We start from the raw sequence: 9,802 nt of genomic DNA on the forward strand, positions 1-9,802 counted from the left end.
TATGAACTCTACGGGAGTTGATTGCCCACAACACATGACTATAAAAATACTACCACACCTGGCATAGCTACTATAGACAGATGCCCCACTTGAGACTGGGCAGGGTTCTGGGTAGCCCGGAGTTAGTGGTTAGCCATCCAACAACTAAAGAGGTGAGTTTATGCTCTCTTCTATGTCACTGCTCCCTGCTGTTGGGTTGAGAAGAAATGGAAGTGGCCCTCCATATGGGACCCTGTATGCTCCCTAGGACAGGGCAGCTGAGGAAGCAGATTTGGGGAGGAAGAAAGCAAACACCTGAGAGGAAGCCTGGGTATCCGGGTGGGTTTGCTGTGGTAATGATCTATCCAAGGCAATTTCTCTTCTAGGTAAAGAAATGTGATTCTAAGGCATTTGGAATCCTAGGCCAGCAAAAAACAAAACAACAACAAAAATGAGAGAAAACAAAAACTACCAACTTTTAAAATTTTACTGTTAGAATATTTTTACAAAAAAGAAAAAGCCATAACCAAAAATTTCTATATATTTTCTCCATGATTTCATTGGTTTTCACACACTCTTCCCAACTCTACTCCCACCACACCTCCACCAAGTGATGGGGGATACTTCAGAAGACCATTATCTCAGAGGAACAGCCAATTCTTTAAACTGAATAAATGTAGTTTTAGGAACAGCTACCTACAGAGTCCATATTTTTCTCACTTTGATTTGGACCAGTGGAAGTTCTATAATACATCTGTATGGGATCACCAATTGGGATTTGGGAGCCAGTGATTTTGAGACTCCAGCTCCCCTGAGGGAATTTGAGATACAGTAGCAGACTCACTGCTGGAAAGAGTTGTCTATACTCACTGTCTCCTCTCCCTCACCTTCCCTTCATCTTTCACAGTAAGGGCTTACCTCTGCTGTCACTTCACTGAAAATGGTCTCCCTAAGCTCACCAGTGACTTCCTATTGGCCCAATCAAATGGGCACTTCTCAGACATCTTTCTTCATCTCACTGGCACAGGAAAGTGTTGATCAGTCCCATCATTCTTTTATTTTTTCTCTAGTATTATTTTATTTTACCCCAGAGAAGTAGGTTCCATTTTTTCTGACTTTTCACACATAACTGAGCCAGACAAAATTTTAGCTACAAAATATTGAGGCCAGCCCGGTGGCATAGTGCTTAAGTTTGTGCATTCTGCTTCGGCAGCCTGGGGTTCGTGGGTTCGCATCCCCAGTGCGGACCTGCGTACCGCTCATCAAGCCATGCTGTGGCAGCATCATACATATAAAGTAGAGGAAGATGGGCATGGATGTTAGCCCAGGGCCAACCTTCCTCAGCAAAAAGAGGATTGGCAACAGAGGTTAGCTCAGGGCTAATCTTCCTCACATGCACAAAACAATTAATAATAAGATAGATACATGTTTTGTATGGGAAAACATTGGAAGACTTTTTTTTTTTTTCCCCCTATGTGGTAATATATGTAACATTGCCAGGTACAAATGATTTAGGAAAATGAATATTTTTTTTTTTTACAATATTCAGAAGAATGTGTTTTATCTTTAATTGCTTACAATGAGAAAGACATACCGAATAATGGCTTTTATCAAGCTCTGAAAGATTATTTTTTTTCCTTGCAGCTTACTGAATTGAATTGAACTACAAAATCAAAAAAAAATCAAGTTCTAAAGGCACTAAAAGCAAGATATTTATGGACAGTATTTCTGTCCCTATTTCTCTAAAGATAGCACTACAACTCTTATATCTTCACTCTATTTCTTAAATTTATGTTTAAAATATATCTTTGTAGCTGATCTTCCTTTCCCAAAATGGTATTTTCCATAATGCTGACATATAAAATGTTCTTTTTTTGTACTGTACATTTTAGAGTTTGGCACTATCATGGGGATAAAACTGGTCTTTTCCTCTCCTTAAAGCCTTGGGGTTTTAAGAGCTAAATCATTAAATAATCAAAGTACTGAACATAAACTTATCCTTACTACCAACCTAAGAGTTTATTCACTTAATTTTTAGAAACTTTTCTAAGATTTAAATAATCTCTTTGTAGAGCCTTCCCTCATCCTTGCACATAGTAGGTACTCGATATTTATTTATTGACTTGCATCCTTCAAGGGATGATGCTACATCTAAACTCTTGATTTTATCTTTCATTTGTCACTTTTCAGTCTGCTCTATATTAAGGTTATTTGTATGTATTTCATATCACTGATGATCCTGTCAGTTTCTTGAAGTAGGAATCATGTCCTGTATATTTTTGTCTACTTCATAGCACCTAGCACAGTTCCTTTCATGCTGCAAATGTTCAATAAATATTTGAGCTGAGGGGAAAAAAAAGGCCAATACAGGACCTTATGAAAACCTATAGCAAACTTCAAACTGGCGAAATATTAGAAAAATTCTCTTTGAAATCAGGAACAAGGTATGAAGACCTGTTACCACCCCTGTACTCAGTATTGATAACTGAACTGGAGATTTAGGTTGGTGCAGAGAGACAGAGAAAGAGAGATGGAGGGAAGGAAGGAAGGAAGGAAGGAAGGAAGGAAGGAAGGAAGGAAGGAAGGAAGGAAGGAAGGAAAGAGGGAAAGAGAGAAAGAAAGAGAGAGAGAGAACGAGAGAGAGAGAAAGAAAGAAAGGAAGGAAGGAAGAAAGAAAGAGGGAAGGAAAGAAAAGAAAGAAAAGGTATGATGATTGGAAAGAAGGAAAAAGTGTAATTGTACACAGATGATATAATTATCTACATACAAAATCCAAAAGGATTCTAGATAAGACATTATAATGCATATGCGAGTTTAGCAAGGTTGCTAGATTTAAGATCAACATGTGTAAGTCAACTACAGTCCAAAACACTACAAAAGATGTAGAAATACATTTTTTAAATTAATTTTTAAAAGATAGCTTTTATAATAGTAGGGATAGATAGAAAGCATTAAAAATAAATCAAACAAAAATGTGTTAAGAGTTTAATGGATAAAATTATAAAATTTTGTTTATAAGTCTTTAAAAGTTGAGAGATATACCATGTTTGTCTTAAAGTTATTTGTACGTCTTTCATATCAGTAATAGGAAGACTCAATATCACAATATTGTCATTTATATGAATTCAATGTCATTCCAATCAAAATCTTAACTAGAGTTTCCATGGATGTAGACAAAATGGGAACTGACCAGATTATTGTTTCTAGTCAGGCTGGTGTAACAAGGACCAGATTTATCCTAAACCAGAAAAACCGAAAAATGGACACAGTGTGTGAAAAAATGGTTTTCATGACATTGGACCTTAGGCAATGAAGGATAGTAATTCCTGAAATATGGGAAACAAATGCAATGAGGCTGATGCCTGCCCCCAGATTATGGCTGTGAGAGAGTTTCCACACCAGGTTGCAGAGATGCAAATTCCAGGGCAGTCAAGTGGACTCTCTGAGTTCAGGAGGTGGAGCTGATAGTCAAGAGAGATGAAGGTGGCTGGAATGTGCAGACTGAGTACCAGAGAGGAGAGAGCTTTGGTGGCCCCCCTCTCTAGGACCTGTGAGTATAATAAACTTTTTTTCCTGAGCCTCTCCTGTGTCTCCTCTTGTGGCTACACCTGACTGACCATAACATAAAAGAACATAGAACACAGGAAATCCCTGGCTCCTTCATTCTCTTTCATTGGTTCACTTGTCTATCACTCCGCTGATTACACACTAACTTTATGATTAAAGCTGTGCTAATTAAGACAGTGTCTTATTGACAAAATGATAGACAAGGGAACTAGTGAAAAAAATGAAAGAGCCAAAAAAAGTCCTATCAATATCTGGAAACAATATATTTCATATCTAGCATTGCACACGAATGAGAGAAATAAGAACTATTTAATAAGTGGTGTTGGGACTAATGATTAGTCAAATGGTAAAAAGGAAAATTGGAACTTCTGCTCACATCATAAACAAAATTTATTTATAAGTAGATTAAAGATTAAAATGTAAAATTTTTTTCTTTAATTTTTAGAAGAAAATAAAGAAACATTTTGAACTTGAGGTAGAAAATATTTATTAAGATAAAAAACATAAACTATAAATAAGTTTGACAAATTCAACTATACTACAATTAAAACTTTTGCTAATCAAAAGATAACATAGAGTAAGAGAAAGGGCAAATCCCAGCCGGAAGAAAGACATCTTCAACACGTACAACTGGCAAATGATTAGTAGCCAGGAAATATAAAGAATCACAAAGAACAAAGCAAACAACCCAATTTTTTAAAAATGGACAAAAACGATGGACCGTTTACAGAAGATGAAACACAGAAGGTCAATAAAGACAAGAAAGATGCTCACCTACACTATAACCAAGAAAATGCAAAAGAAAGCCACAATGGGAAGCTATTTTTCACTCATCAAAGGCAAAAATCTAAAAACTCTCAAAATACCAAGTGTTGTTGAGGAAGTGGAGTGAGAGGGACCCCATTGACTGCTGGTAGAGCATAAAATGGTGCTGTCACCTTTGAGGAAAATTCAGTAATATCTTGTAAAGTTGAAGAGGTACATACCCATGACCCAGTAATTCCACTCCCCATCAAGAGCCCTAGAGAAATACTCATATGTATGAGCCAGGAGACATACAAGAATGTTCACAGCATCATTTCTGTAAACCCTTCATTTCAACATCCCAAAAAGAGAAGGAAAAAAAAAAAAACATAAACAGAAGACCGGGTAGATAAATTGTAGAATATTCACAAAATGAAATAGTATACAGCAGAGAAAATTAATGAATGAGAGCTATAACTTTCAATGTGGATGAATCTCACAAGTGCAATTAAGCAAAAACAAGCATGTATAGACCATGAATATTTGAAGAGACTACAGTTGCTTAAGCCTTTCTCTACTTCCTTATTTGTAATAAAAGATCAATATTACTTGGCAATTGCTTCTCAGAGTAAAGAAGACCTTGCAGCTTGGTGTGGTCTTGTGATTTAGTTCTGGCCAATGAGCTGTAAGTGGAAGCAATGACTAGGACTTCCAGGAACTTCTTAAAGGAGTGTGTTTAGCTGCTAATAACCCTTTTTTGCCCTTCTGCCTTCTTCCCTTCTTCTAGCCAGCAATGTGAACACAAGGCTGAAACTCCAGCAGCTAACTTTAGACTACAAAGTGACGTTGAAAATGGAAGCCATGAGCTAGGATGAAACAGATTCGTAGGTACCACTATATTGGCCCTGATGGCCTACCTCTAGATTTCTTTTATGTGATGGGGGAACAAACTTATATTCTGTTTAAGCTGCTTTCTTTTTGGTTTTTCCTGTTACGTATATTTGTTACATCTGATACAGATGTAAATAAGGTTTAAAAACATGCAAAGCAGTTAGCATGTAGCAAAGGAATGGAAAGCATGCAGTGGTAAACAAATAATTTAGGATAGTGATTACTTTTGGTGTGTGATGGAGGGGGAGGAGATGGGACATGTGTAATTTTATTTTATTCTTTATACCTAAAATACTGGCATAATACTATTTATGGAGCCGTTTGGAGATCTTGGAGTATAAAACATATGGAGTTATCATTACAGACTCTAGATTCGATATGCCTCCCTTGATTTTCGTTTCCCTTCAGTGACCTGAGTTGGACGAACAGAAATAAACCTGTTGATTCTCTTGACTCTTTTCCTTGAAGGCCCAAACAGTCACCCTATCTACGTCCTCTCCTCTTCTCTTGCCCCTCATAGATATTCAGAGAAGCCTTCCTTTGGCCAGAAGTCTTTCCAGTCTTATATTTTCATACTTCCAAGTGTCACCTCAGCCTGTATTCCTAGAGAGAAACGGGAGGAGAAGGAGGAGAAGACTCTATCACATCTGCACCTTGGGGAAGAGTTTGTTTCTACTCCATTTTAAGCTTTCCTTGTCTTAGATGGCATCATTCCAAAGAGCTGAAGAAGAAGGGGCTTTGCTACGGGGCCAGCTGTGCTTAGTGTTTGTCCTATCAGGCTGCTGTCTCCCCACCATGCTAAGAGGATGTCAAATCCATTGGGCATTTAGGCGCATGCCAAGAGCAGAACAGCTTCAACAAGGACAGTGTAGCAATTTCCCTCTGGAACATTTCACAAATGGGTTGATGGAATTAGACAGCATGCCTTTCTTAGACTTTATAGACACGACCGCTTATATACAGATGAAAGTGGTGTTTTGGGGAAAATGCCAAGTTGCAAATATGAGGTGGAGAATATATTCCATTAACCTTGTATCTATAGGCTGTCTATTAATTTCAAATGATAAAGGGATGTCAGATAAAGCCAATTAGCATAAAACACTCTTAGTCAGCTTTGCAAACCTTCAACAAATAGCAACAAGGGTGAAGGACATTTGGGGATGGAGTTTTTCCAAGAGACTATTAAAAGTGATTGTGTCTTCGCTTTCTTTCATCTTGTATATTCTATGTGCGAGTCCTAAGGCAACCACTAAGTGATTTCCTAAATCCACTCTCCTTCTTGTCTTTTCTCTCCTTTGTGATTTAACTCCCTGAATTTCTTTTCAGAGAAGAGAAAAATGGGGAGACATTCTTCTGGGCAAGGAAACAGACGATTTCACCGGACATCCAGAATGACCAGGAGTCCTTTGACCTGCTGGGAAACTGCCACTTTTAAATTCATTGTGCAACTGTAGTGATGAGGTTTCTACTTGGGGTTATCTTAGTGCTTAAGAGTGAGCATTGAGGTACAATAGCAGGTAAGCACTGTGCAAATCGGGTTTGTGTGGCGGTGGCTCTGTTTTCCAACTACATCCCTGGGCATACTATTGCAGGCAAATATTTAAAAGTTCACCTTATGCCTGTCTCTGGGCTGATCAACGTGGAAGACACAGGAGGCATCTAAGACACGGAATTCTCTACTGCTATAAGGAAATTAGGGGCAAGGATCATGCCTTACTCACCATTGTTTCCCTAGGGTCTGGCATATAAAGGGTGCTCAATAGCAATTTTTGAGTGAATAAACCTATATACATCAAACAATTAAACAATGAATGATAGTACCAAATAAGATAACTACCAAAATATGATACTAACCATAAGAGCTATAGAAGTTCCAAGAAGAGGAAGGTCATGCTCAGAGAATGTGACACAGAAGAAGTAGAACTTGAGGAGACACTAGAATAATGGTTACAAGAGAAGAACAGAGGGCATTCCAGGGGACACGACTGAAATGAGCAAAGGAATGGAGGTAGCCATGAATAAAGGATGCTTGCAAGATGAATAAAATAGGCTGTGTTGGAAGTATAAAGTACTTCTTTTGGGAAATAATAATGTTAATAACAACAAGCACTTTTCTAAGCACTTTACATCTAGTATATCATTTAATCCTCACAATAACCTTACGAGGTAGTTTTTAAAATTATTTCCATTTTATAGATGAGGAAAATGAGGTAGAGAGAAGTTAAGTAACTCATCCAAGGTCACTTAGCTTATTAGTGGCAGAACCAGAATTGAACTTGCTATGGGCTGAACGTCTGTGTAGCCCCCAAATCCATATGTTGAAGCCCTAACCCCCAATGTGATGGTATTAGGAGGTGGAGTCTTTGGCAGGTGATTAGGTTTAGATGAGGTCATGAGGGTGGGGCCGCTGTGATGGGATTAGTGCTCTTATAAGAAGAGACTCAAGACAGTCTTCTCTCTCTCACTGTCTCTCTGTCCCTGCCTCGTACCCCACCCCTGACCCCTTTTCTCTCAGTCTTTCTCTCCGCACACACCACAGAGGAAAGACCACGTGAAGCCATAGTGGGAAGGGGGCATCTGCAAGCAAGGAAGTGAGCTCTCACCAGAAGCCAAACGCTGTCAGAAACTTGACCTTGGACTTCCAGGCTCCAGAACTGTGAGAAGTAAATTTCTGTTATTTAAGCCACCAGTCTGTGGTATGTTATAGCAGCCTGAGCTGACTAAGACAGAATCCATGCAATCTGGTTCCACAGTCCGTACTCTTAAGCAGCAGGGGATAAGAGATTGCTACCCTTATTAAAGCAAAATGCACGCCCACCAAGGCTCAGCCCTGGAAGATGGGAGGAGGTGGTGGGTAAAGCATCCCGACCTTTCCCATGGTGTTTCCCCTTGCCTGCGGAGTTTCCTTGTGTAGATTACCATCATCTTCTGGCCAGAGAATGCTCCACTAATTTAAGGGGCTAGCTCAAGTGTAGACAAAACCCCTTTTCTGTTTTAGTGCAGCAAAATCAGCTGAAATTCACAAAAGGAACTGACAAAGTATGAAATGTAAGCAAAAATAAAAGGAAATACAATAGGAGAGGCAAATAAAGTTGGGCCTATGAAGTATGGATTCCTGATCATATTCTATTCTGTGTATTCTCCAAGTTTATACCAATCCGAAGTTACTAATGCTGCAGATCCAGAGGGCAGGCAGGTGCAGCCTCCTGAGCTCCCAGCCACAGCCCCAGGTCTGTGTCAAATACCAGCCTCCACATCTCAGTCAGCCACTTAGAAATGTCCATGGACCCTGGTCCTGGCCAAGAAAGTGGTCCTTTCTATTGTCTACTCATGACCCTTCCGCTGGTGGCACAATGGCTGTAATGACAGAAAAATGAGTATTTTCATTCAAGTGAAACCAGCCGCCTTTACCAAGCCAGGGTACGAAACCTTATAGTCTCAACAGAAAATACGTCCTTCCCACCCATAAACTCATGAAGGGAAGGTAGGGTGGAAACTGATCACAGGGCCTACATAAAGTGGCCAGCTCAGCCCATTTTCACAATGAAAGTTCTGTGTCTTGGGAAACCCCTCAGTTCCAGGTAAACCAGGGCATCCAAAATCATCCTACACACTTAATTTTCTCCAAACAATAGAGGAGACTTTGATGTCTTTGGCCCCACAATATAGGGAGACAATGTTAATAATTACAAAAACTATAGCTAGCATTTGTTGAATATTTACTATGTACCAGGGGCTTTCCTAGTGCTTTACATTTTAATTTATCACAAAAGGTAAATATTTGTAGTACTTAAGGCATTGGTACCTGCTCTAACAAACTCCAAAATGTACAATGGCTCAAACACAATAGAAGCTTCTTTATCCATCCGAGTCCAGAATGAGTATTTCTGGTTAACCGGCAGTTCTCTAAATGGAGATCCAGGGGGCCCAGGCTCTTTCAACCTTGTTGCTCTTTCATTTCCAGTGTGTGGCTTCCTAGGATGTTCTGGACACTGACATCTAGCTGGCAAGTGAGGAAACAGGTACAGAAGCTGCACTTACTTCCAAACCACGTTAACAGAAAGTAACACACACCACTTCTGCTCAAATTTCATCGAACTAACCACATAGCCCCACCTAGATGCAATGGTGGCCAAGGAAATGTAGTTCCTGGCCAGGAAGCCACTTCACAGAACAATTCTACACTATGGAAGGGGGACAAGAATCTTCTGTCCTTGAGTATCCTTATTATCTCCATTTTGCAGTTGATGAACCTGATGCACAGAGAGACACTGCATCTCACTGTCTGAGATCACAGTGGTAGAGTGCATTGTACTCCTTGAAAACAATCTGTATCTTAAAAATTACTGCATATTCCTGGGTATTTGCCTTGTTTGTAATTGTGGATACCTATTGCTAAATCAGGCACTATTAAGTGCAATGGGAGGAAAATGTGGATGCCAAATTCAGCTGAAAAGTAAAACTTAATGAGGACTGCCCCATCTGTGTAGCCTCACATCCCCCACCTCTGTTTGGAAATGTGTGGTTGGTTTTGATTGTCATGAACAGTGGCATACTACTCTAATTTAATGATCATGCTAGAGTTGCTAAATGTTCTATGATGCCTGAGATAGCTTGACAC

Source organism: Ceratotherium simum, chromosome 15 (assembly GCF_057802395.1).
Source record: "Ceratotherium simum simum isolate JZ-2026a chromosome 15, ASM5780239v1, whole genome shotgun sequence".
In the NCBI taxonomy this organism is placed as follows: Eukaryota; Metazoa; Chordata; class Mammalia; order Perissodactyla; family Rhinocerotidae; genus Ceratotherium; species Ceratotherium simum.